Genomic DNA, 24967 nt, shown 5'->3' on the forward strand with positions numbered 1-24967 from the left:
TGAACGCTAAAATAGATCAAATTACATTAAGTTCTACCGGTAGTTCTTCTAAATTCTAAACTTCGTATGTCGCGTCAACGATGTTTGGAAAGTGAAAGAGTTTGTCCTTTGAATAAAATCGAGTTCACAAAGATACCAGGGGTTCCTGAAGATAACTGATGGCTGAAGAAATAGGGGTTCCGAAGATTGAAGAAAATGCTAGTGATTCTGAAAAAAATATTTTTGTGGTGTTCATCTCCAGAAGAGATGAAATTTCTCCAGCAACTCTTTTGAGGATTCTTCTAGCAGTTTCGCCAAGAATTCCGGATACTTTAGAACGTCCTTCGGGAAATCCGAGGGTTTCCTCCGAGACATCCTCTAGGTCTAGGAGTTTCTCCGGGCATTGCTACAGAAGTTTCACTGAGACTTTTTGTATTACTTCCTCCAGAATTTCCTCTAAGAGTTACTCCGGGTATTCTTTCAGAAGAGTCTCTGGGAACTTCCTAGGAATTCCTTTGGGAGATCGTCCGGCAATTCCTCTAGGAGCACCTACGGGAATTCCTTCACGAATTTCTACGGGAATTCCTTTAAGAGTTCATAGAAATTGCAGTTTCTCTTGTAATTCGTCTAGGAGTTCTTCCGAGAATGTTTCTGGGAGTTCTTCCGGCAAGTTCTGTAGCAGTTTTTCCTGGAATTCTTCCAAGAGTTTCTTTAAGAAATTTTCCAGAAATTATTCCAGAAGTTTCTCCGAACATTCCTCTAGAAGTTCCTCTTTGAATTTCTCTAGGATTTCCTCCAGGAATTCTTCCGGGAATTTCTCTACGAGTTTCTTTGAGGATTCCTTACCGATTTTTTTTTCCGAGAATCACACTAAGAGTTTCACCGTGACTTTTTCTATAGTTCTTCCGGGAATTAGAATATCTTCGGGAACACCTTTATGAGTTTTCTAGAAGTTGCACTGGGTATGACAAGAGTTTCCTTCGAAAATTCCTTTAAGAATTCCCCCGGAAGTTCCTCTAGAAGTTCTTCCGGAAATTCCTCTAAAGTTCCGGGAATACATCCAGGGGTTTCCTCGAACGTTCTTCTAGGAGTTCTCCCAGGAATTTCTCTAGAAGTATCTGAGTTCATCCGGGCATTCCTCTGCGAGTTCTTCCGGGAATTTCTTCACGAATTTCTTGAGAATTCTTTTAGAAGTTCTATCGAGAATTTGTCTAGAACTTCTCTCAGTAATTTATGTGGGAGTTCATCCGGCAATGTCTTTAGGAGCTCCGGGAATTCTCCCAGTCAACACACGATCGCATATGATGTTGAATAGGATGCAAAAGTGGAGGCGATATACGCACACTTTACATGCGGTTAAATGGAAACAGGTACCGTAATCCGGGGTCAAATTGATCACTTTAAAACCACTTTTGCGGATAACATCAGTGCCTGTTCAAATATTGCCAAAAGAATTTCTGTAAAACCAGTACCCAGTGGATCTCCATGGAACTATGTGACAGAATTTTGTTCAACAAATTTAATCTTTAAGTTAAATAACTTCAAATATCAAAATATTGGAAATGCCACTTTGGGGCGAAATTGATCAGTATAAAATTAAGCATCGGATGGAAAGGAAAATTTCCTTCACCGCTTAATTTTGCTCTTCTAAAACCGAATAACGCGTCTAAAATCTTACAACTAGTGAATTTAATACTTTAATTGCAAAATCAATTTCGAAATTTCCCCTTAAACGCCTAAAGGTAGGCAATTTCATTTGAAATATGTTATTTCCATTACAATAAATTACTATTTCTTCATAAAATGAACTTTTTATAACAATTTCATGTTCTGATTAGCTGCTTAACATCCCAACCAAGGCTCCACAAAAATGTTAAAACAGAGAATTCACGGGAAGTCCTATTAGCAATTGATTGTTTAGCAGCAATGATTTCAGCTAAATGAGAAATACATTGCAAATTTCAGAAAAAATAAGGCAAAACTAACTTTTTCTAAAAAAATTAAAAGTCTACACTCATCTCTAGACATCTACAAATCAGATGACGTAGAAAGTTTAAGATCATTACGACGGTTAAGAGTTCCTAGTAAGGAATTAAAATGTAGTACCCGAGTGATCAATTTCACCCCGCTGATCAATTTGACCCCGGTTTACGGTACTCATCTAGGAATACCTTTGGTAATTTCTCTACGAGTTCTTCCTTGAATTCCTTTCCGTAATTCTTCAGCAATTTCTCTAGGAGTTCCTCCGAAATTTCTTCCAAAGGTTTCCTGGCAATCACATTACTAGTTGCTCTAAAAGTATTTCTGAGAATTGCACAACGAATGCCCGGAATTTACACCGAGAATTCTTCTATGAGTTCCTCCGGTAATTCCCCTAAGAATTCCTTTGGAAATTGCTCTAAGAGTTCGCCCATGAATTCCACTGAGATTTCCTCCGGTAATTCCTCTAAGAGTTCTTCTAAGATTTGTTTCCGGAATTCTTCCAGGAGTTTCCTAAACGTTCTTCACAGAGTTCATTAGGGAATTCTTTTAGATGTTCTTTTGGAAACTCGTTTAGGAGTTCGTCTGCGAATCCCTCTAGGTGTACCTACAGGAAGAGTTTATTTGGAAATTCCTCTAGAAATTCCACCGGGAATTCCTCTAGAATTTCTTCCAGGAATTCCTTTAGGAGGTCATTCTGGTTAATTTTTTGGGCAGCTGATTGATGATTCACAATAACAATTATTTCAATAAATTTTCAAAAAAACATGTGAAAACAAAAAAATAAAGAAACTGTAACAATAAACATGTCATAGCATCTTCAACATGATAAGTTACTAAAAAATAAAACACTGATATTGATTAACGTAATTGACAAAAAAATAAAAACTATGGCCACACCGTTTCACGCCGCCGCCGCCGCCGAATGTTCATTCGGCGTCACGCCGATCACGCCGCCGCCGCCGGCCAAAAAACTGCAAAACGCCGCCGCCGACAAATTTCAAATCGGCGCACACCTCTAGACACAGGTAGCTTTCGTTCAACTACCTGTGGCGGACGTAAAAAAGTCCATAGGCAGGATTAAGATTAAGGTGAAGTTATGACGGAGCCACATCTCGATTTTTCAAGAGCACAGATCTGAAGAACTGAATATCGGTTTGCGTTGATAAGCTGATCGATTGGTCACCACCAGCGAGTGACCAATCGATCAACTTTTCAGCCTAAACCGGTATTCGGTTCTTCAGATTTGTGCTCTTGAAAAATCAAGATGTGGCTTCGTCATATCTTCACCTTAAGGTAGGATGGTGCGTATGTCATCTGAAGTTCCACGAGCCACCGGAGGTTTGTTTCAGGTTTCTGAAACCAGGATACAAGTCATGAGACTGCAAAGGCCCTGACAGGAGCAGTAGCTGTGTAGGAGATGCGGCGCCGAAGGCCATAAGACACAAGGCTGAACGTGTTCCCCCATTTGTCTGATTTGTACCGGAAAATCCGGGAGCAACAGCAATCCTACAGTTGATCCAAGGTGCTCGGCCTTCAAGATAGCCGCAGTGAATAAATCACAGTGCAGGTAACGCAGTTGAACCTGAACCACTATGACGCAGCTCAGCAACTACTTTGTCAGGCGGTTTCTGAGTGAGGGACGGATATCGTCATCATAGCGGTACCATGCCGAGTACCCGCCGATATCGGCAATTGGGTTGCGGATGGGTCCAGAGAAATGGCGGCGATATGGATAACGGGTAAATACCCCGTCCAGGAAGTCGTGTCTACTGCCTGGGCTTTGTGATCGCCAAAGTAAACGGGGTCTTCTTTTGTAGCTGTCATACGCCTCCGCGGTGGCCGATCGAGCAGTTCACGTAGATGCTGGACTGAATGACGGTAGTAATAACGGGTGACTTTAATGCCTGGGCCGTGAAATAGGGAAGCCGATTAACGAAACAGCGGGGTCAGATCCTGCCAAACTAGGTCGACCAAATGTTAATACCAAGAGTACCTTTAGTCGGAACGATGCGAAGTCGATAATTGACGTTACTTTTTGTAGTCCTGGCCTAATAACGAACTGGAGAGTAGCCGATAGCTACACACAGCGATCACCTAGCGATTCTCTACAACATCGACTACAACAACAGCAGGCAGCGGGTGGAGGAAGAGGCGACTACGCCAAGGCTAATCCCTCGCAGATAGAAGACATCATACTTCGACGAAGGTGTATTTAGAGAGGCGCTCCTGCCGTAAGCGAAACCTACTTGGTTTAGACGGCGACGAGCTTGTAGCGGTGCTCTGCGATGCGACCATGCCTAGGCGAGTCCACCCTAGAAATGGGAGGCCACCAGCTTATTAATGGACTGAAGCGATTGTGAGACTGCGCCGTGCCTGCCTTCGGGCTAGGCGGCTGATGCAGCGAGAATGATCTGAGGAGGAGCGAAACGAACGGTGGTATTCGCCGCTGCAAAAGCCGCGCTGAAGACCGCGATAAGGGCAAGCGAAAAGACCTGCTTCGAGGGTCTCGGAAGCCTACAGGATCGTGATGGTCAAAAGGGAAGAGGTGTAATAGCTCCTATAGAGCAACCTAGAGAGACGTTGGAGGGGATCATCGAGGGGCTTTTTCCGCATCATGATCCTAGTCCTAGACCTCCTTTCGTAGGACAGCCGGGGACTGGGGCTGGCGATGAGGAGAGGGTCACCGATGTGGAATTGGCGGGGATAGCAAATTTCTTTAGAGTAGGTAAGGCCCCAGATCCGGACGGAGTTCCGAACCTGGCCTTAAAAGAAGCTATTGCAAAGGCACCCGACAAGTTCAGGTCTGCTATGCAGAAAAGCGTGGACGAGGAAGTTTTCCCAGAAGTATGGAAGAGGCAGAGCCTGGTTCTATTGCCAAAGGCAAAGGCCCGGAAACCACCCGAAGACCCGTCGGCATATAAACCAATATGCTTGATTAACACAGCGGGGAATCATCCTCAAAAGAATGCTGAGGCATACCGAGAGTGTAAACGGTCTCTCGAGTAGCCAGTACGCAGGGCCGGATGTACGGGAGGGGGCCGGGCCCCGGGCCCCCACATTTTAGGGGCCCCCACAAAGACCTTTTTTGGTTATTACACGCCAACTTTTTGTTTCATATTGCTCAAATACTGTTTTAAAACGCCGGGAAAGCACTCGAGCGTAAGAGAAAGGGGATTCGCTACTGTGCAGTAGTGACTCTGGCTGGATGTAAGGAACGCGTTTAATAGCGCCAGTTGGCCAGCTATTGCCGATGCGCTCCTACGTCTGGGCGGCTGGGGAAACCCGTGTACCTGTACAAGGTTCTCGGAAGTTATTCCCAGAATCGAGTACCGTAAAATGGGGTATCTTTGATAATGCGGGTAACTTTGATAGTTCAACAGGCATGGTATAGATTACCTTATAACTATGATTCCTTTAACCAGTTAAGAAAAAGGCAAACGTAGATCAAAACTATACATATGAAAGTCCATCTTAAACGAATTTTCATTAAAACCGAGTTTATATTTATCTTTTTGGGCTAAAAATAAAAATTGATGATATTTCTGTCATTTGTCAAACCCTTCAAACAATCTGCTGTACAGCTCTGTATCAACTATTTTTTCAATGAATGGTCTCTTATTCATGGTAGATCCATCATAGTAGATTCCAAATCTGGCCTTGAATCTCTTAACGAAGTGTGTTTTTACAATTTGGACTCAATTTTGTAAATTGAGACAATCTCCATACACCAATAAACGCCTAAAAGTATGCAATGCCCTTGTAATTTAATGTAGATAAATGTGTCTTATTCAAAATTTGTTAATAAAACATTAAAAAACACCCAAAAAAAGAAAACTCACATGAATAGCATGCAATCATATGTTGATGTACCGTTAAACATATATTTTTACAAAGATTATGATTTTCGACACCTAAATTCACTGTGTTTTTCACTCAGTACTCCACAAACTCATTTTTATACGTAAAATTTAGTAAAAAATCAATGTTTTGATATAGAAAACCTCTCCAATATTTTCCACAAGGCTCCTCTCATCATGTTCATATTCCTGAGATTTCAATCTGCAATTATTTTTTAAGATTTGATATGTTTTTCAGGCCACTATCAAAGTTACCCCAAAATGAAAATCTGATTTTCGCTCATATGGAAAACGCAAAGCCACCAAAAGTATTTAAAATCATCATATCTTTCAATTGCAATTGATAACTTATACCCCAGTACTTGTTTTAAAAATATAAAAGTAGGGAAAATACTGTTACATGAAAAAATATTCAGAAAATTCGCTGAAAAACTGTCAAAGTTACCCCATTTTACGGTACTAGTTTACGACTCAGAGGTGGGTTGGAAGTGCTTTCACATAACCTCAGGATTTCTTTAAGGTTCCATCCTGGGTCCGGTATGTACGACGAGGTGTTGAGCTTGAAGATCTCGGTGGAAGTGGCAATTCTCGGATTTGCTGACGACATTACGCTCGAAGTCTACCGTGAGTCGATCGAAGATGTGGAATTGACTGGTGTCTACTCACTCGCAATTGAGGAGGCATGGATGAGATCCAGGAAACTGGAGTTGACTCACCACAAAACTGAGGTGGTGATTGTGAATAACCGCAAGTCGGAGCAGCAAGCAGTGATCACTGTAGGTAATTGCACTATTACTTGAAGCGCTCGCTCCATCAAACACTTGGGGGTGATGATCGATATTAAGCTTACCTTCGGTAGCCACATTGATTACGCCTGTAAAAGAGCCTCCACAGCTATAGTGGCACAGTCCCGGTGATGCCCAATAGCTCTGCGGTGTATGCCAGTACCTAAGCGCAAGCTTCTGACTAGTGTCGCCACGTCTATACTAAGGTATGGTGGCCTAACTTGGTGCATGGCGCAAAAGCTACCGTGGTAAGCTTGAACGTACTTAAGGTTAATGTGCCTGAGGGTTGCGAGCGCGTAACGTACTGCGTCACACGATGCACTCTGCGTCATCACTGGTATGGTGTCTATCGGTATCCTTAGAAAAAAAGAAAAAAAGACCATTCACACCGTCTTCAGCCAGAGGCTGCACAGACTGAACACATTACTTACACTAGACAACGGACAGTGGCCCAGTGATGAATTTTTCGTTCGACGAAAAGTTCCACCGACTGGAGCGAGAATCGAACCCACACTCCGAGGCCTACGATACGTCTAGACGACTGCCGCCGCTAACCGCACGGCCACGAAGCCCAGGGAAGATATAGAGTGCTCCGAAATGCGCAGCACAAAAGGCATACGCAGGACTGCCAGGATGGCTTCCATGATCAGATAACAGCGCGCGAGGGACAGTTCCACCTAAGGAAGGTGGACCCACTTGTTGATCCCGAGGGTAGAAAGTTGGATTAACAACCGCCATGGAGAAGTAACATTCCACCACTCAGGTCCTTTCAGGCCATGAGTATGTACACCGTTTCGGTCACGCGAGTTCTCCCGAATGCCCGGTTTGTGCTGGCTTGGAGGAAACGGCGGAACACGTTTTGTCCGTGTGCCCACGTTTTCGCACAATGCGGGACCGCATGTTTTCCACATGCGGGGAGAGCACAACTCCGGAAAATCTTATACAGAGGATGTGTAGGGATGAGTTTGGCTGGAATGCTGTTTCAACGGCTATCACCCACATCGTCTTGGAGCTCCAAGGAGGTGGCGCGTGGACTCGGAGAATGGCTAGTTCAGATGCGGTTCGGAGTCGGCCTCGTAGGTCATGCCGGTGCCCTACGGTCGAAAGCGACCCTTACAGCGAGTAAGTGGCCGCGGAGAGAACATCCTGGTTGTGTTGCTGTCATGGCGTCGGTCTACTGGGTTGGATCCGAGCCCATTGTTGGAAAGGGGTCCCCGGTAAGAGCCGGGGCAGGTGGAGGCCCTACTGTCAGCAATCTTCTGGTGCAGCTGATTGGGCCTAAAGGGTAGTGATACCCTTGCCTTCAGCAGGTCCGATCGTGTTGCACGTAAGCATCAGTTCTTGATCCTGGTGGTTGACCCTGCCCGCCGTCCGAGGACAAAGCGAGTGCTGAGGACCACTCGGGAAACTGGCTAAGCGCCACATGCTATCGAAGTGGACTTTCAAAAGCGAGTCATCGATGTTCGTTGCTGTAGACTACTCAGCTAACCTTGAGGATGCTATGTGCTCTCTGAAGCAATGGTTTTTGGTGGTTCAGGACAAGCGTTGGCCTGGTGACTATATAAATGGTTTAGTAGTTCGGGGAAGTCCTGCCTCCTTCGTTGGTTGAACATGATCACTTTTAAGCAACCTTAATTAAGTTATCCAACATGTCTAGTTATATCCCTTCCAAATCAAATCACATTATCTGGCATCCCTGCCTGCGACTCCGACCGAGCTCAACCCATAAGTGGATGCGTGGAAAAGGCTGCCTCGCCAGGATTACAATCGGTCGTTTGTTTCCTCCCCGGTCCCCAAACCGGAATTGGCACAATTAAACGGCAATCTGGCATGTTTCATTAGCTTAATTACACGAGGATTTATGGAAAGAAACCCAGCAACAAACAGCCGTCCGCCAAAGCTCTACAGGTTCGTTGTTCGTTGCAAAGCAAAAGCAAATGGGCGACCGATCCGGCTCGTATACAGTTACTAATAGGTTGGTGGCGGAGAGTGCACTCGACCGATTGACCGTCTATCATCGCCAGCAGGCTTTCCATTTGTACTGGGAAGGGTGCCATACGCTGGCGCTGGAGGAAAGTGACCGCCAGGCTACTCAAATAGACGCTTTTTGCGGTTAGGCATGATTTACTCACTAACTGACCGGCTGGTTGCAGCAGCAGCACCCAAGTACGGCTAAACCCGCAGGCACCGAAAATGATGGATGACGCGTGGAATGAAATTTATGCACTGACTGGTCGTTTACGATTGTGGATGAGTAGTGGGAGCTGGGCTAGATTATGAGTGGAGCCGTTTCCGGAATGCCTTGAATTTGACGGGCAACAGAAGCGTATTATGCCGCGACATCTTTATGTCGTGATACCATTTAATGGGTCTTCTGCGCTAGGTGGCATTAATGTGAGTTGCATATTTAGCGCTTAGGGTCCATATAGATGATGCGGTAAGTGAACGGATATGTAGCAAAGCCATGCAGAAGGTGACAGGTTCGATTCCCGGTCGGTCCAGAAACTTTTCGTAAAGGAAATTTCATTAACTTCGTCATTGCTGCTCGCAGGGAAAATACCGTGTTCGGTGCCGCACGTCTGCTGCGTCCAACGATTGACCAAAGAAGGAGGACGAGTCATGGCCAACCATGCGCTTGTCGGTCGACCGCGCACTGGCAGTTAGGCCCTAGGCGCCACTACATTCAAAACAATTTTATTGTGGGCAATTCTCGCTGAGACCGGCCCACTATTTACACCTTGTCTTCAAAAATGTTTAAGGTGGCGATTTCCTGAAAGTCTTTGCTAAAAAAGCAAGGAAAACGCATTTGGTTACTCAAATTGATGGACCCCCCTTTAGTTAGAGCCACAACATTTTTTGCAGACCCCTCGATTTTGGTCAAATGGTGGCTCATTTAAACCGTTATAACTCGAAATTCTCAGAAAATCACCTCAAAACGAATTGTTGTTGAAAAAAGGAAAGATAGAGCAATTATTTACAATAATAAAAAGTTTGGTCGGCCATATTGATTTTGGCCGCCATCTTGGACTTTTATACCAAAACAATTTTTTCGCCATGATGGCAACCAGCGATTTTCAAAATGTTTGCATCAATTGAAAGCTGAGACATTTATACATAACATATCAAAAAATTAGGGATGTCTTTTTCTTCTTTCAAAAGTTATCTGCCGTTTCACATACCTAATACATGGCTTGTAGCATAATCAGAGACTCCCCCTCCCCCTAACATGCTACCGTAAAATGGGATAACTTTGATAGTTTTTCAGCGAATTTCCTTAATATTTTTTCAAGTAATGGTATTCTCCCTAGTTTTAAATTTTTAATACAAGTACTGGGTTATCAGTTATCAATTGCAACTGAAAGATCCGATGATCCGAAATAATTTGGGTGACTTTTAGTTTTTCATATGAGCGAGAATCAGATTTTCATTTTGGGGTAACTTTGATAGTGCCCTGTAAAACACATCAAATTTTAAAAAATAATCACAGCTTGAAATCTTAGGAGTATGAACATGATGAGAGAAGCCTTGTGGAATATATCACATAGAATTTTTACAACAAAAAATTGATTTTTACTAAATTCTACACATATAAAATTGAGTTTGTGGAGTACTGAGTGAAAATCACAGTGCATTTAGCTATCAAAAATCATTATCTTTGTAAAAATATATGTTTAACGGTACGTCAACATATGATCACATGTTATTCATTGCGAGTTTTATATTTTTAGGTAGTTTTTGAATGTTTTGCCTTTCTCGTACACCAAAGTGTACTGAAAGGCTATATGTTCACTCAAAAAACGAATTTTCGATAGAAGGCTCGGAGGGTCAAGTCACATATACCAATCAACTCAGTTCGACGAATTGAGATGATGTCTGTATGTGTGTATGTGTGTATGTGTGTATGTATGTCTGTGTACAAAAAAGGTCACTCACTTTAAAGGCACTTCCCATTGGCCGATTTTTCGGATTATATCTCGAATCGAACCGGAATTTTACCGCATTGTTTGCTATTGAAAATGGTTCGGGTTGGTCAAGGCGTTCCGGAGTTAGGAACAATTTAGTGATCCGGACCACCATTTTTCACCCGAGCGACAGGTGTAATTTGCACGGTTACAGAAGTTACACAGATTTGTGTACTACTAGATCAGCCTCACCGCTGTGTCAAATGTACACAGATACTTTTCCGGCTCCAGCGCTGGCATGAAAACAAAATTAACAATTATTTTTGCATTGATCGATTCCTGATAATGCATGTCATCGTTCAGAGAAAATTAGTTATGAACTTTGCTCCCATACCCGCGCTAGAGCCAGAAAAGTGACTGTGTACATTTGACACAGGGGTGGAGGCTGATCTAGTAGTACACAAATCTGTGTACATTGTACACAAGCCTGTGTACATTGTACACAAGCCTGTGTTGTTTCGTTTTAGGGTGTGGTTAAGCAGGCTCTTGGTGGATGACTACCGCGACGACGCGACGGCCGCCACAGCACACCACGAAAACGAGAGTAAGAGAGAATGTGAGAGAGACAACGACGACGAAAGAGCGGCGCTAACGTGCTACGACCTACAGAGGCAGAGGCGGCTCGGTGGTTCATCGATTATGGTTACGTGGTACCCTGAGCGGCGGTCGTCAAAACCGTTCTCGTACACGCGTAGGTATGCAAGTATAATTAGGTATTTATTTACGCGCTTTAAGATTCTCATCTGGCTACTGTGGAAACGGGTAGCTTCAGATTCCGCCAGAACGCAACCGTAAGATCTACGCAAACTGATTTAGAGAATTACAAAAGGCTAACATTATGAAGCAGCAAAAGACATAATCATTTCATACAGTTTCCATGCAGTTCATAATGGTTTTCAAAATATTACCTGATAATCGTGGTCTAAGCTTTTATTTATTAATAAAGAGCTCGAAATTCATAATGAACTACATGAGCAGTTCCACCACGTCGGAAGTTTAGCCACATGCCTGCAACAGCTTGTATAAATCAGTTCGGAAAGCCAAACCTGTAAAAGATACCTATATCCGTATGCATCTAGGACATTTGAAATTCTCGATACCGTACGGTACGGTACTTAACATTTCAGGCATTTCTCGGATTTTTTAAGGTTTCAGAACTTTTGAATTGTCGCGAATATTCAAAGAAATTTAAAGGAAATTCAAGCTCAGTAATTTAAGGAAACTAATATTCAAAATTACATTTTATTTAAACCACGTGGCAAATGCGATTCTAGTACATACAGATTCAGAGTCAAATTAAATTTAGATAAAAAAACAATGTTTTCTTGTATCCCCTCAATTGTCATACTAGGACAGTTTTAAAGTTTAAATATTTTATGAATTGACCACATTATATATATGATTCATCTATTGATCCGGTTCTAGCGATGGCTAGAACCACATTCAATGGCGGCGGCTGATTTGCTGCGTTAAAAAAGATCTAATTCGTGCATCACTCTTACGAGGCGACTTCATGTGCAGCAAACTTAAAGTGATATCACAAGAGAACGTCCATAAATTTCGTCACGCGAATATTGCCGATTTTCAAACCCCGTTCCCCCTATATCACACTTTTTGTATGAGAACTCTAAACAAATTCTCACACTTTCACACTTTGCTGAACCCCCCCTCCCCATCAACGCGTGATGTATACGCTCCCCAAGAATTTTTTGCCATGTTCCCAAACGTGTATCTGGCGAACAGTCATCATGGAGCAAACATTAAGTACGTCACGCTAAAATTGGGAATGTACATCCCCACCCCCCTCTTGCACGGGTTTTTCCCTGCGTTTTTACGTGACAAACCATCCCAAACCCCCCTCCCTCTTCAAACGTTACGTTTTTTTTTTATGGGTACTCCCTCATATAATTTTTCTTATAAGAGAAATAAATGTTCTTATTGGCCGTTGGGTTTTAAGAGGTATTAAGAGAAAAATTTCTACTCAGTTACTGAGATGGACTTATTCCAAATTATTTTTTTTTTCCTGCTCATTTTCAGTTAGAACTGAGGCAACTCATTGAGTTGTCTCAGTTTTAACTTAACGGAAATTAAGTAAGAAAACAAAAGTCTTTTTTATTTCTGATTAGGACCAACTCAGTGACTGAGTAGAAATTTACCTAGGTGTATGAATGTAGTAAGGACGTCAAGTAACGGTAAGTGATAACGCTAAGTTGCATACATCTGGGCGTTAAATTGGATATAAAGTAAGACCTAGGATAGTAAGACCAACTCATTGGGTAAGTGGAAATATTTCTGCATGAGTGCACGTTTTCATTTTCAAAAGCAAAGGCATAAGCCCAATGTTCTCTATTCCACAGGTTCGGCCCATCAGACTAAGTGGTATTTGTGATGTGATATTTCAGGCCAAACATTTCAATATGTCCTATCTGCATTTGAGAGGCTCTCTTTGTTCACTTTCTCTTTCAATTATTGCAATGTAATGTTACACTTTTCAACTATTTTTACAGTACAAAACAAAAGACGATTGTTTCGACCATCGTTCAATGCAAGGAGACAATCATAAAACAAATAAACAGCTGAGATATTAACGAAAGAGAGGTAAACCAAAGAGAGCAGATAGGACCTTATGATTTTTAAAAATGGCGCAAGGAGTTTTTTTTACTTAATCATTTATTTAAGGCACATTCGCCAACAGGCATAACGGAGCCGAATTCAGTTAAAACTTTTTACAATTTTGTGTAGGGCTGGTATGTGAACAAAGAGATTTTCACATCAAGTTTCGCAACTTTGTTGCATTTTGACCTCCAAATCCGTGAAAAAAGTTTTCACATTCTTACATCAGAAATGCCTGAAATCGTTTATCAATTTTGATATTTTTTTAGTTAGTAAAATTCCAAGTTTAGTTGATTGAGAAGACAGAAAATTAAAAATGCTATGAATTGATGTAAAAAGTTTTGCGGGTTTTTCGTCTTTTTTCGACTTTTTTTGGGGGTTTTTCAGCTTGGCAAAACTAGTGTCGCTCCCCCTGGGTAAACTAGTAAATTTATTTGCTGTGTAAATTGTGCATGGGAAATATGTCAAGATTAAAAAAAAAAAAAAAAAAAGATGAATATAATATCTAGATGATGCCTCAATATTTAATACGGCGAGTTTATTCTCTGAAACCAAGAAAAATGGTTCTCCTTGGTTAGTTGAGAAAGTTATCCGGAATCATAAAAATCCACAATGATCGAAATTTCAAATCATGCTCATATAAAATATATCTATATAAAGTGGACTAAATTTGTCACTTGTGTTTTGTTGAAAGAATATTTTATGGCACGAGAAAGGCACCATCACCGCTAGGTGGATTAATAAGGGTTTTTTTTTTTCAGAACCTGCTGCTCCGTGACTTTGACACCCTTCCGAAGAAGGATGTAGTCAATTGCTTCCTGCATTGCCTTCATCTTCCTAGTCTTCATGGCCGGTGATGCAGTCTTCTTCAACAGTGCGGATCCACAGTCTTTCAATGCTCTGCTGAAAAGGATATTGCTGATTCTGTTCGGGGCAGACTGTTCCTCACCCTCAGCCTCTGGTACATTTGCATCTACACCGGTGCATACGCTGTCTCGTTATTGAGGGATTTGCACAAAAGTGCACGCGGCCTATCGCTTCTGAAAGGTACAGCCGCGGTTTTCACTCCCAGTTTACTTCATCCTTATGGGAAATAACATTGCGGCGTTTCCTACGGTGCGGCTGTCCCTTTCAAAACCGATAGACCGCGTGAACTTTTGTGCAAAGCCCCTTTTTGAAACATTTCAACGACCGCGCGGTGTTTACGTTTCAAGAAATCTGACAATATCCTCGATCATTTCCACTGGGTCATAATCGATCGGGATGGGTGGCTCCTCGATTGGCTGCTCGTTCACTTCTTCCACAACGCGTGATAAAACGGGTGCACTGAATTTTCAAGTCTGAATCATTCACGATTTCGATGAAAAATATTCCGAATCCAAATTACGGAGGTAATTGCTAGCCATTTCCCAAAGTTGAAAAGATGCACCAAATTATACGCACGTTAACAAATAATTATCATAACCAAACACTTTGACATCTGTGTTGTAGTAAGTACTAGGACAATTCATGTATTTTGGACAGGCTGAGGACGACGCAGGAAAACATCATCTCCTAGCTGCCTTAGAAAGCAATTGATTATTTTGCAAAGTTACTAATACGCTTATAATATGATTGTACTTTGCGTTCCTGTTGACAAAAACCTTAACGAAAGCATTTTGAGCTGAGAAAATCACAATTTCCAATCGCCTATTAGAATTGCATTTTGGACACCGAATATATGTTTTGTACAGGTATATATACATTGGACAGGGTAATTATCTCAATGTTTAGCCATGTGTACTGCTAAATCATGGAAGTAGCATAAATTAAAAAATATTTTCTTGCAAATAATCAAATTTCTCCGCTTAACAGGCACCTATTTTGATAACTTTAACAGTTTTTGTTAAAATCAAGGAAATATCGCGCGACCCACAGAATACGCCTCCAAGTATGCAATCACACGCATTCCCATGTAGTTCGTCAGATGACCAAAAAACATTCACAGTAGAAAACTTGTAATGTATTTTGGACACCACCTATTTTAAGCGTTCTAGATGAATGTTAAGAGATTGGCTGCCTTATGCTTCTTTATTGAACATTTTTCATTGCAATAAGGCATTTAAATTTCTTACAATTATTATTTCAACGATTTTGGGGTGAATATTGTATGCGACTGTGAAGTGTATGTCGTCTTGCATACCTGTGTATTTGAGGGGCTTTAGTGAAATAATTTACATATTCGATAATTTTGAAGTAAATTCGTAATTGATAAGCGTATTTTCAACGTAAGCCATCAGAATAGGGTCTGCTTGATTCAATAATCGATATTAAGAAGTATCTACTTTAATTAGGTTTGTAAATTTTGATTGTCTTCAGCTTCAGGCGCCGTTTTGTAAAGGTTTGTGACCAAAAAGGGATTTTTTAAAATAACTTTTCAGGTAATTAGCCTGTTAAGAGATCATGAAACGTTGAAATATAGATTGGTTAACGTCAAATGAACGAATATGGGGCTTGAAGTAGAAAACACTTTCGCATTTTTTCCTGCCGCATACTGTACATTTATTTCGAATAGCGTTTACTATTATGCTCGAACAACTGTCTATTTCTACCAAACCAAATTTACTACATGTGGATCATACTACAAAGTAGTGCCGTAATCTGAGCGGTTGTTGATCAGCGGAGTGAAGTTGATCACTATAAGATACACGTCCTTCCACCGCTGAGGACGCTACAATTCTGTTTCAATGGAAGAACTTTTGACGGAAATCAATTGTGCGAAAATGTCCCAAATGGAGGATAACGTGCCTCTGAAGCCGGCCTTCTGATGTTGATGAAGTATGGAATGACGGTATGTTGTGACCAGTATTATACAGGGTGTTAGGTTCGTGAGTGCAAACTTTTTAAAGGGTGATAGAGGACCATAAATGGAGAAAAAAATTGTTCTACGCATATGGTCAAATCTCAACCGTTACGTAGTTATTGAACTTCCCATGTTTTTTACTCTTATTGCCTTAACTGGAAATAACTTGAAAATTGTCAAACTTATCGAAGTTTGTTTACCCTTATTCGAAAGATTATTGAATTTTCTAACAAATGGCATTTTTGAATCGATTGGTTTAGTTAAATAACTAAGTTTTCTAGAGCAAAATAGCTAAAAATAGTGTATTTTTATTGGTTTTTGTCAATTTTCTTTGGAACATGCGTAATAAATTAAAATTCTTTCTTTGGCAAAGTTGTGGCCCCTGTTACACTCTACAATTCGTTCTTTGACCCCAAACTTCTAGCTCTTATCGTTTTCTTGCAATTTTGATTTAAATGTGCTACACAATGCGTAAAAAAGTGCTTTCCATGACAGTTGCAAATTTATGATCTGAAATGCGATGTTAAAATCAAAATTGCAACAAAACGATAAGAGATAGAAGTTTGGTGTCAAAGAACGAATTGTAGAGTTTAACAGGGCCACAACTTTGCCAAAGAAAGAATTTTAATTTATTACGCATGTTTCAAAGATAATTGACAAAAACCAATAAAAATACACTATTTTTAGCTATTTTGCTCTAGAACACTTAGTTATTTAACTAAACCAATCGATTCAAAGATGCCATTTGTTCGAAAATTCAATAATCTTTCGAATAAGGGAAAAAAAACTTCGATAAGTTTGACCATTTTCAAGTTATTTTCAGTTAAGGCAATAAGAGTAAAAAACATGGGAAGTTCAATAACTACGTAACGGTTGAGATTTGACCATATGCGTAGAACAATTTTTTTCTCCATTTATGGTCCTCTATCACCCTTTAAAAAGTTTGCACTCACGAACCTAACACCCTGTATAGCTCTTTTTAGTGCGAGCAAAATTTCTTACCATGCTCGTGAAAATTCTCTTATTTGAATTCGACTCAATATTTAAACGTCGCAGCTTTACCGTTCCTTCGATTTTTCTCTTGTATTTTTCTTTTTCTTTTTTTCTTTACTTCAGCATTGACAAAAGTCTTCAGCAAACCAATCACAAAATTGATTGAAACAGTCATATCTTCATAATCAGAATGGTCCACATATTGATGCAATCGTCTCTTGACACCGCAATGATGTTCTTGAAAGGAATTATTAAACTATTGCTCGCATGCAAGTAAATAAAGTTACCCCAAGCTTTATTGCCACTTCATTGAGGAAATTGATATTGACCGAATCCAGATTTTTTTTTCAATCTAGTGAATGTGATAGAAAGACGCATTCATTTCGGGCTTGTCAGGTACCCACATCAGTTTTTTTTAAACTCCAAATCATTATGATGTATTGTTTTCTAGCAATTTTTGTAATCAAGCTTCAAAGGATCAACCGATTTGGCTTGTTTGCCGTCATTATCTATTACTGAAACTGTTTCATCAGGTCTATAGTTTGCGATTACTTGACGATCTAAAGTTCTTTCCTCTCCATTATATTTGATTGCAGCCACATGAACACCCCACTGTCATGGAAGGAGGTCTCTGCTTTTTAGTGATTTTTTCTTGAGCCTCTTTCATGTCTTTAGGAGTCATCGATAAACGACGTACCGTAAAACGGGGTATCTTTGATAATGCGGGTAACTTTGATAGCGCGACAGGCATTGAATAGATTATCTTATAACTATGATTCCTTCAATCAGTTAAGAAAAAGGCACACGTAGATCAAAACATTACATATGAAAGTCCATCTTAAATATATTTTCATTAAGGCCGCACGGGACGACGTGTAAATTTTGCTATCTTGCCCCTCTTTCTAACAATTTGCCTCGCGATTTTGAAGAAGGAAATGTCAATTTCTACTGCACTGACGTAGCTGAAACTTTAGTCGATTGTGCACCGAAAGTGAGCAAATGAACGATCAAATTTCTAGTCGAAAATACTAAGTAGAAGTTGAGATTTGCATATTTTTAACAACAGAGCAATGGCGGACGATTCAGCCACCGTCCCGTCCGGCCTTAAAACCGAGTTTATTTGCAACTTTTTTGGCAAAAAATAAAAATTGTTGTTATTTTTGTCATTTGTCAACCCCTTCAAACAATCTGCTATAGAACTTCGTTTCAACTATTTTTTCAATGAATGGACACTTCTTCTCGATAGATCCATCATAGTAGATTCCAAATCTGGCCTTGAATCTCTTAACGAAGTGAGTTTCTTCGAACTGGAATCATTTTTGTAAATTGGGACATAAATCTCCATATACCGATAAACGCCTACAAGTATGCAATGTCATTGAATACCATGTAGATAAATCTGTGTTGTTCAAAATTTGTTAAAAAAAAAAACCCTTATTAATCCACCTAGCGGTGATGGTGCCTTTCTCGTGCCATAAAATATTCTTTCAACAAAACACAAGTGACAAATTTAGTCCACTTTATATAGATATATTTTATATGAGCATGATTTGAAATTTCGATCATTGTGGATTTTTATGATTCCGGATAACTTTCTCAACTAACCAAGGAGAACCATTTTTCTTGGTTTCAGAGAATAAACTCGCCGTATTAAATATTGAGGCATCATCTAGATATTATATTCATCTTTTTTTTTTTTTTTTAATCTTGACATATTTCCCATGCACAATTTACACAGCAAATAAATTTACTAGTTTACCCAGGGGGAGCGACACTAGTTTTGCCAAGCTGAAAAACCCCCAAAAAAAGTCGAAAAAAGACGAAAAACCCGCAAAACTTTTTACATCAATTCATAGCATTTTTAATTTTCTGTCTTCTCAATCAACTAAACTTGGAATTTTACTAACTAAAAAAATATCAAAATTGATAAACGATTTCAGGCATTTCTGATGTAAGAATGTGAAAACTTTTTTCACGGATTTGGAGGTCAAAATGCAACAAAGTTGCGAAACTTGATGTGAAAATCTCTTTGTTCACATACCAGCCCTACACAAAATTGTAAAAAGTTTTAACTGAATTCGGCTCCGTTATGCCTGTTGGCGAATGTGCCTTAAATAAATGATTAAGTAAAAAAAACTCCTTGCGCCATTTTTAAAAATCATAAGGTCCTATCTGCTCTCTTTGGTTTACCTCTCTTTCGTTAATATCTCAGCTGTTTATTTGTTTTATGATTGTCTCCTTGCATTGAACGATGGTCGAAACAATCGTCTTTTGTTTTGTACTGTAAAAATAGTTGAAAAGTGTAACATTACATTGCAATAATTGAAAGAGAAAGTGAACAAAGAGAGCCTCTCAAATGCAGATAGGACATATTGAAATGTTTGGCCTGAAATATCACATCACAAATACCACTTAGTCTGATGGGCCGAACCTGTGGAATAGAGAACATTGGGCTTATGCCTTTGCTTTTGAAAATGAAAACGTGCACTCATGCAGAAATATTTCCACTTACCCAATGAGTTGGTCTTACTATCCTAGGTCTTACTTTATATCCAATTTAACGCCCAGATGTATGCAACTTAGCGTTATCACTTACCGTTACTTGACGTCCTTACTACATTCATACACCTAGGTAAATTTCTACTCAGTCACTGAGTTGGTCCTAATCAGAAATAAAAAAGACTTTTGTTTTCTTACTTAATTTCCGTTAAGTTAAAACTGAGACAACTCAATGAGTTGCCTCAGTTCTAACTGAAAATGAGCAGGAAAAAAAAAATAATTTGGAATAAGTCCATCTCAGTAACTGAGTAGAAATTTTTCTCTTAATACCTCTTAAAACCCAACGGCCAATAAGAACATTTATTTCTCTTATAAGAAAAATTATATGAGGGAGTACCCATAAAAAAAAAACGTAACGTTTGAAGAGGGAGGGGGGTTTGGGATGGTTTGTCACGTAAAAACGCAGGGAAAAACCCGTGCAAGAGGGGGGTGGGGATGTACATTCCCAATTTTAGCGTGACGTACTTAATGTTTGCTCCATGATGACTGTTCGCCAGATACACGTTTGGGAACATGGCAAAAAATTCTTGGGGAGCGTATACATCACGCGTTGATGGGGAGGGGGGGTTCAGCAAAGTGTGAAAGTGTGAGAATTTGTTTAGAGTTCTCATACAAAAAGTGTGATATAGGGGGAACGGGGTTTGAAAATCGGCAATATTCGCGTGACGAAATTTATGGACGTTCTCTTGTGATATCACTTTAAGTTTGCTGCACATGAAGTCGCCTCGTAAGAGTGATGCACGAATTAGATCTTTTTTAACGCAGCAAATCAGCCGCCGCCATTGAATGTGGTTCTAGCCATCGCTAGAACCGGATCAATAGATGAATCATATATATAATGTGGTCAATTCATAAAATATTTAAACTTTAAAACTGTCCTAGTATGACAATTGAGGGGATACAAGAAAACATTGTTTTTTTATCTAAATTTAATTTGACTCTGAATCTGTATGTACTAGAATCGCATTTGCCACGTGGTTTAAATAAAATGTAATTTTGAATATTAGTTTCCTTAAATTACTGAGCTTGAATTTCCTTTAAATTTCTTTGAATATTCGCGACAATTCAAAAGTTCTGAAACCTTAAAAAATCCGAGAAATGCCTGAAATGTTAAGTACCGTACCGTACGGTATCGAGAATTTCAAATGTCCTAGATGCATACGGATATAGGTATCTTTTACAGGTTTGGCTTTCCGAACTGATTTATACAAGCTGTTGCAGGCATGTGGCTAAACTTCCGACGTGGTGGAACTGCTCATGTAGTTCATTATGAATTTCGAGCTCTTTATTAATAAATAAAAGCTTAGACCACGATTATCAGGTAATATTTTGAAAACCATTATGAACTGCATGGAAACTGTATGAAATGATTATGTCTTTTGCTGCTTCATAATGTTAGCCTTTTGTAATTCTCTAAATCAGTTTGCGTAGATCTTACGGTTGCGTTCTGGCGGAATCTGAAGCTACCCGTTTCCACAGTAGCCAGATGAGAATCTTAAAGCGCGTAAATAAATACCTAATTATACTTGCATACCTACGCGTGTACGAGAACGGTTTTGACGACCGCCGCTCAGGGTACCACGTAACCATAATCGATGAACCACCGAGCCGCCTCTGCCTCTGTAGGTCGTAGCACGTTAGCGCCGCTCTTTCGTCGTCGTTGTCTCTCTCACATTCTCTCTTACTCTCGTTTTCGTGGTGTGCTGTGGCGGCCGTCGCGTCGTCGCGGTAGTCATCCACCAAGAGCCTGCTTAACCAAATTACACCTGTCGCTCGGGTGAAAAATGGTGGTCCGGATCACTAAATTGTTCCTAACTCCGGAACGCCTTGACCAACCCGAACCATTTTCAATAGCAAACAATGCGGTAAAATTCCGGTTCGATTCGAGCTATAATCCGAAAAATCGGCCAATGGGAAGTGCCTTTAAAGTGAGTGACCTTTTTTGTACACAGACATACATACTAGACTGGGTCAACAAAGTCGATTTTTTGGAACAAAGCTTTTTCGATTCATTTTAGCGTACAAAGTAACTGTGCAAAATTTGGGAGCGATTGGTTGCTTCCCCGCATTCCGCATTGCAATTGAAATTTGTATGGAATTTTGTATGGGAAAACGTGATTTTTTGCATTTTTCTCATAAATTGAAATTTTTCTTCTAAAACAATCTAATCAATGACGGTAAAGTATAGCCTAGGATATGCCGAAAAACTTTGCCGAAGACCGCAAAGTGATTCGACACTTGTGAAAAAAGTTATAACGTACAGATTGCCCGGTGGTGCTTAACATTTAACATGTAAAGGAATAACATCAATAATAAAATCTCAATTTTTGGCCTAAGTTACCAGGCGAATAACTTTTTTCACAAGCGTCGGATCACTTTGCGGTCTTCGGCAAAGTTTCTCGGCATATCCTAGGCTATACTTTAACGTCATTAGTTACATGGTATTGAACAAAAGAATTCAACTTATGAGTAAAATGCAAAAAAGTACGTTTTCCCATACTAACTTCCATACAAATTTCAATCGCAATGCGGAATACGGGGACGCAACCAATCGCTCCCAAATTTTGCACAGTTGTTTTGGGCGCTAATATAGATTGAAAAAGTTTTGTTCCGGGTTGATACGATCAAATTTAAAGTTTCTCCATACAACGTTGACCCACTCTAATACATACACACATACACACATACACACATACACACATACAGACATCATCTCAATTCGTCGAACTGAGTTGATTGGTATATGTGACTTGACCCTCCGAGCCTTCTATCGAAAATTCGTTTTTTGAGTGAACATATAGCCTTTCAGTACACTTTGGTGTACGAGAAAGGCAAAAATGTAGTATTAAGAGCCGAATTAAATCTAAAACGGATATTAAGGCGACTGGAAACAAAAAGATTGTTCTCAACGAGGGAGAAAAGATCTTTTTTAATCTGATGGGTGCAGAAGAAAACCTCATAGTTGTCATTTTTTATTCTCAATCATTTAAACTAATTTGTCCACTATAGCACTCTTCGTTAGTGATTCCAAATGGCAGCTGCACTTACACTTTGAACAGCGCCTAAATGTAGGGGGACTAGGGGCATAACGGACACCCGGGGCGAAATGGACACCCCTGTTTTTGCCGAAACCGTTCACTTTTATGTAAAACCTTTAATGCATAAGTGTAGAGAAACAAGTCATGGTTCTATTTTTCTAAAGTACCATTTATATTCTTCAAAAATAACCAAAATATCATTGAAATTGAAATATGTTTTGCATGTGGTGAAATTCTTATAATGTCCAAGCAGCATCAAATAAGGTATTACGAGTATTGGAGTGTGTCTACCATAAAAGCAAGTGAATAATTACCTTATCTACATGTATACGAAGATTTAGCAATGGATGAAGTATTTTATTTTTGTTCAGATTTTACTTAAAATAGCAATATTAATGTTGTAGACGATTCGGGGCGAAATGAACACTGGCATTTACGAATGGATGTACCGTAATCCGGGGTAAAATTGATCAGAATTTTCGATCTTTCTTGAATAATTCTCTTGTTAAAGCAAACGTTACATGTTTTATTTTTTTAAAACAAGTACTGGCCCTTTTAGTATGTGTTAAGCTGTAAAGTACTGTAAAACTTCAAAACATTCTTAAATAGGCTTTTTAATTTAATTTTTGATTTCGTTGATTTGTGGTAACATTGATCATGTCAGTGATCAATTTTCGTTTGTGTTGAAAATACCCTTACTTACTTAATTCGGGGTCGCTGATTTCGAATATGTTGTCCAAATTCTTACAAGTTATGTACTTTTTGAGTCATTTTAGGATTTAAATCCTCCAAACCGCGAATAACGCCTATAGGTAGGCAATGGCCTAAGGATTTGATAGATTACTTTCAATTAATCATATATTTCATAGAAAAAGAGCGTTTTCATAAAAATTTCGTTTATTAAATCCAACTCTAGGATATCATATTGAAGTAATTCAGTGGTTGCTAAGCTCATATTGTATCTAGTATTCATGCTAAGCATGAATGTTTGACAATGTATCTCATTGCGTTAAGGAAAACAGTTATTAAAAAATCGATTTATTTCAATGTTTATGAAATTAAATTTTCATGAACTACATGTCATTTAATAGCTAAATGGTAACAGATTACTATATACCATTCGATAGCAGAAACTGATTCAATGTAAAATGCTTGTTTGAACATTTCATGAGGCCGGTCAAGCCGATCAATGTTACCCCGCTGATCAATGATACCCCGTATTACGGTACGCGCATTGCATACTGTTAGACGTTTTAGAGAGTATGGAACAAATCCACCCGATTATTTTAGCCTCAAATTTATTTAATCAACTTTGATGTTATGTAAACTCGTCTAAGATGGAGTATTATATTTGTGATATTGATCTCCGCAGGCAAATTACTTAACTGGTCGATGTAACTAAAGAATTAGCACAAAATATGCAGGGGTGTCCATTATGCCCCGTACTTTTCCTGTCAGCCCTGAAAAACACACGGTTTACAATTCATTATTTCTTCACGATAAAGACATTCTACCTGCTGTAAATGATTGAAAGACGTAGGAAACAAGTTAGAGTTGTAAGTCAACTGACAATACGTTAAGTTTTACTCTGTTATACAGGCCTAACGTACTCATTTACTTAGGATGTCCATGCCCCTAATCCCCCTATTCTATTCTAATTCCCCTATATTGATCTACTAAGGATGAGCACGAGGATGTTGATGTGTGGCTCTTGTTCCTTTTCCAGTTCTATTGGGGGTCTATTATGAGTAGATATCCAAGTTTCCGGGTCCGTTAAAGCATATGCTCAGAAGAGGGTCAGATACCAGTTGCTCTCGGGGGGAAGAGCAACTGATGAAAAATTGCAAGTGCCGGGGCTGGGATCGAACCCATGACCATCCACTTATGAGTTGAACGTGTAACCACTACGCAACGGGCCTCGGCATTCCCAGTGATAACAGCCGGTTTATTTGTAAAACAGAAGTACCGTCGTTGGGGGTGAGAATGGGTCAAAAAACGATACTCAAAGATTGTTTGTTAAATAACAAATGCAATTAAAGTCGGAGTAACTTTTTATTTGGTATGTATTCTCTCCTATGTGGTAATGATAGTTTAGCAAGAAAGTATCACGTTATATGAATTGCTTAGTAAACTACAAATGATTGAAAATTGACCCAATCTCACCCCTTAGAGGGGGTGAGAATGGGTCAAAGTATTCGAAATCACCTATCTAAGAATATAAATTAATTTTATTGATCATATATTGTAAACCTACTTAAAACACAATGTTATCATGACAAATAAAAGCTAAGGTAATTTTAAAAGATGATTAATCCACCTAAAAGGGCTAATACAACGGAAAAAATGGTCGAAATTT

This window comes from Aedes albopictus, chromosome 2 (genome assembly GCF_035046485.1).
Source record: "Aedes albopictus strain Foshan chromosome 2, AalbF5, whole genome shotgun sequence".
Taxonomy (NCBI): domain Eukaryota; kingdom Metazoa; phylum Arthropoda; class Insecta; order Diptera; family Culicidae; genus Aedes; species Aedes albopictus.